This window comes from Octopus bimaculoides, chromosome 4 (assembly GCF_001194135.2).
Source record: "Octopus bimaculoides isolate UCB-OBI-ISO-001 chromosome 4, ASM119413v2, whole genome shotgun sequence".
NCBI classification, from domain to species: domain Eukaryota; kingdom Metazoa; phylum Mollusca; class Cephalopoda; order Octopoda; family Octopodidae; genus Octopus; species Octopus bimaculoides.
The window spans coordinates 9,262,123-9,266,819 of NC_068984.1; the positions used below are offsets into that span (position 1 = coordinate 9,262,123).

The 4,697-nt window shown below is 44.9% G+C and overlaps 1 non-coding gene across 1 annotated transcript; it reads right to left on the reverse strand.

Moving 5' to 3' along the window:
- Positions 1-1,402: 1,402 nt before the first annotated feature.
- Trnal-uaa (transfer RNA leucine (anticodon UAA)) lies at positions 1,403-1,485 on the reverse strand. Its single transcript has one exon. It is a non-coding gene; the product is annotated as a tRNA-Leu (tRNA).
- Positions 1,486-4,697: the final 3,212 nt, after the last annotated feature.

Here is a 4,697-nt window from a genome sequence, read left to right on the forward strand (position 1 = left end):
TTTGTCTTTTATTTTATTTTGGGAATTTTACTCTGTAGTTTGTCCGTCGATGCGACGAAGATCATCTAGTCATCCTGGGGTGGGGGTGGGCTTTTTTTGTGAGTCTCCAGATGGCTAGTGAGGTCAATCTGCGCCCGAGAGAGTCTTTGACAGTGTGGACAGGGAATGGTAGCACCTGCTACAGGGTTGTTAGCTCTGTTCTTCCTGGCTTGTCTGTGGTCTTCTACAGCAGCGATCCTATTGGTCTCGCATGTGTTGGCACCCTTGTGGACAGCTGATCGCCATCTTTCTCTGTCTAGAGCAGACTGCTCCCAAGTTGCATGGTCGATGTTGAAGTCTTTCAGTGAGGTTTTCAGTGTGTCCTTCAAGCGCTTCTTCTGGCTGCCTTGTGAGCTCTGACATGCGAGCTACGCGCCCTGCCCAGCGAAGCTGAGACTGCATCAAGATGGTATGGATGCTGGGCAGGTTAGCACGTATTAGTACCTCGGTGTCCGGGATCCAGTCTGGCCACATTATGCCGAGAAGTTTTACTCTACATTATGTTTCGTTTGCTTTGGTGTAGAATGACTATTATAGGCGTAGCTGTGTGTTAAGAAGCTTGCTTCGCCACCACATGGATCTGTGTTCAGATCCATTCCGTAGTACCTTGGACAAATGTCTTCTCGGGCCGACCAAAACCTTGGTACACGGAAACTGAAAGAAGCCCGTCGTGTATATATATTTATGCGTGTGTGACTTTGTGTAAGTGTTTGTCCCCCCACCGTCGCTTGACAACCGATGTTGGTGTGTTTACATCTCCGAAACTTAGCGGTTCGGAAAAATGGATCTATAGAATAAGTAGTACGGTACAAAGAATAAGTCCTGGGGGCGATTCCTTCGACTAAAGGCGATGCTCCAGCAGGGCCGCAGTCAAATATACAAATCGTTTTTCTCATATATTTTACTTGTTTCCGTCATAGGACTGCGGCCATGCTGGAGTACCACTTTGAAGAACTTTTACTCAAATGAATCGACCCCATTACTTATTGGGTTCTTTTTCAAAGCCTTGTACCTATGCTATCATTACACTTTTGCCGAACCGCAAAGTTACGGAGACTCTTCCGTTTATATTTAGCCACGTGGATGGCTACGTCGTGAAGAAGCTTGTTTTGCAACCACATGGTTTCATGTTCAGTCCCACTACGCAGCATCTTGTGCAAGTATTTTCTATTATAGCCCACTACGGGTCCAAACATACGCCGGGTGGGGCTTTTCTGTTGTCTATCTTCCTGTCCGGGACTACAGTAGAAGATAGTTGCACCAGAAGCAGTGAAGTGGAACTGAACCTGACACTACGTGGTTGAAAACCGAGTGCCCTAGACAAGTAGTCATGTTTACGTCTAAAGATAAAATAAAAAAGAAATAGCACGAGTGGGGTTCGAACCCACGCGGACAATTGTCCATTGGAACTTAAGTCCAACGCCTTTACCACTCGGCCATCGTGCTGCTTGCATTCAAGCCTCTAGAAATAATGTATCTATTTATGGAGATCAAAGAAACCATGCAGCCTAGAGGGAAATGGTTTTAAATTCTTTCATGTCTAATGAAGTGCTCAATACACAACCAGTTAACAGTTCATTTACGTATCTCACTTTCCAACCTCATGGTTCCAGTTTCAGTCCCACGGTCTGGCACCTTCGGCTTGTGTTTCCCACTATAGGCACGTGCCAAACAAATCCTTGTGAGTGGATTTGGTAGACGAAAAGTAAAAGAAGCCCGTCTTGTGTGTGTGTGTGTGTGTTTCTCTGTGCGTGTGTGTTTCTCTGTGTGTGTGTGTTTCTCTGTGTGTGTATGTTTCTGTGCGTGTGACTGTGTGCGCGTGTGTGCGTGCCTGTGTGCGCGTGTCTGTGTGGGCGTGTCTGTGTGCGCGTGCGTTTGTGTGTATCTCTCTGTGTGTTTGTGTGCGTGCGCCATGGTGTGTGTGTCTGTGTGTGTGCGTGTGTTTATAGGCGTGTGTGATGTATACGAGCGCACGTGTGTATGTGTGTATGTGTGTGCGTATGTGTGTGTTTGCGTGTGTGTGTGATTATATCTGTGTTTGGCCCCCAACTCTACCTTCCCTTCACAAGTAGTGTTGGTGTATTTGCGTCCCCATAACCTAGTGGTTCGGCAATAGAGACCGATACATTAAGTACCAAGAATAAGTACCTGGATTCACAAATAATTACTGGGATTGACTAAATATTCATGGCTATGCCACAGCATGGCCGCATACTAATGACTGAAACAAGAAAAAACATAAAAGATAAAAGATACACACATACACATACACACAGACAGACATACATACACACATAAGTTTGTATGTGTATGTATATGCATGTGCGTATGTATGTGTATATGTATTTGTGTGTGTATATATGTATGTATGTATGCATGTATGTGTATGTGTGTGTGTGTGTGTATGTGTGTGTTTATGTATGCATGAGTGAAATCGCGTGGCTTAATGGTTAGAGTACTGGGCTCTCGATCGTATGATTTTGAGTTCGATTTTTGGTAGCCCGTTACCTCTTTGTGTAAGACACATTCTGCGTGAAGTTGAATCTACCTGGAACCACGGTAATGGGTTGTGGAGTTCTCAGCCACTTTTATTTAAATTTCTCGGTCAGGCTGTTCCGTTCCTCGGATCAACTGGTAACTCTCACCGTCGTAACCCATGGTGCGCCAGGTTTTGTATGTATGTTTGTATGTACGTATGTATGTATGTATGTATGTATGTATGTATGTTGTTGTTGTTGTTGGCACTCCATCGCTTACGACGACGAGGGTTCCAGTTGATCCGATCAACGGAACAGCCTGCTCGCGAAATTAACGTGCAAGTGGCTGAGCACTCCACAGACACGTGCACCCTTAACGTATTTCTGGGGGAGATTCAGCGTTACACAGAGTATGAGAAGACTGGCCCTTAGAATTACAGGTAAACAGAAACAGGAAGTAAGAGTGAGGGAAAGTTGTTGTGAAAGAGTACAGCAGGGTTCACCAGCATCCCCTGCCGGGGCCTCGTGGTGCTTTAGGTGTTTTCGCTCAATAAACACTCACAACGCCCGGTCTGGGAATCGAAACCGCGATCCCATGACCGCGAGTCCGTTGCCCTAACCACTGGACTATTGCGCCTCCTGTATGTATGTATGTGTGTATGTATGTATGCACGTGTGTATGTATGTTTCTCGGTCTTTACGTATCATCGGTTGCATCGTAGTCATGTGTTGTACGCGGCTTAGCACTTGGCACTGTTTCCCAGCCATGGCATCCTTGTAGGCTAGGCAGCCCGGCCTTTCCTTTCCCATTCTTACGCTGATCATATCAAGAAATATACTTGTCTGGTCACTTCTGTGACTTTCTCCACGTTTCAAGAGAGGCCGCCATGGATGTGGTGACACCCGCACAGGGATTCTAATATTAAGTAACCCCTCCAATCCAGCCAACCATTCTCTGTTCCTCTCTCTCTTTTAATGAATTTAAAGAGACCGCCATTAACAGGAACTTCTCCAAAAGGCGGCGAACTGGCTGAAGCGTTAGCACCCCATGCAAATTACTTAACGTCATTTCCTTCGACTCGACATTCTGAGTTCAAATTCCACTGAGGTCCACGCTGCATTTTATCCTTTCGGCGTCCATAAAATGAATACCAGTTGAGTACTGTGGTCGATGTGATCGACTTAGCCGCTCCCACGAAATTGCTGGCTTTGTCTCAAAATTTGAATCCCTAAGTTGTCCAGTGGCACTCAGCCACTCTCGAAGCACTCGAATCTTTGTTCAGTACCACTGCGTGGTAACTAGGGCAAGTATCTTCCACTATAGCCTCGGGCCGACCAAAGTCTTGCTAAACGGAAACTGAAAGAAGCCTATCGTGTATATATATTTATGTGCGTGTGTCTTTGTCTGTGTTTGTCCCCCCACCATCGCTTGACAACCAATATTGGTGTATTCTTGTCCCCGAAATCTGGTGGTTCGGCAAAGAAAGAACCAAAATAACCATAGAATAAGTCCTCACGTCGAATTCTTCGACTTATGGCGGTACTCCAGCAAGGCCGCAGTCAAATGTATATATCGTCTATCTTTCATCTTTTACTTGTTTCAGACATTAGACTACATCGAATGAATCGATCGCAGTACTTATTGCTTTTTTTTTTTACAAAGCCTTGTACCTATTCCATCATTCATCTTTTGCCGAACCGCTTGCTTACGGAGACATAAATATATCAACACCGGTTGTCCAGCAGCGGCGGCTGAGCAAACATAGACACAAAGACACACAAACACACAATCACACTCATTATATATCTTTATATACACACACATATATATATATATATATAAATATAGGGGAGAATATACAAAAAATAACAACAGACGAGGACAGGTGGTGTAAATAACAAAAGTATATATTAGTATGACGCTCGGGAATACGGAAAGTCTTTGACGTTTCGAGCTACGCTCTTCAACAGAAAGAATACGGAGACAAGGAGAAAAACACGGAGAAAAAAAATTGAATAGTGTTCAGTCAACGGTCAATCATAATAATGGCCGATCATAACAATGACTGACCGGAAGTTAGAAATTCTTATTTCAGGAGAGCTAAGAAAGGGGGAGATAACAAACGGTGATCGGGAACGAGGGGCTGTGTGTGGGAGGTAGACTGCTGGTGATCTTGACGT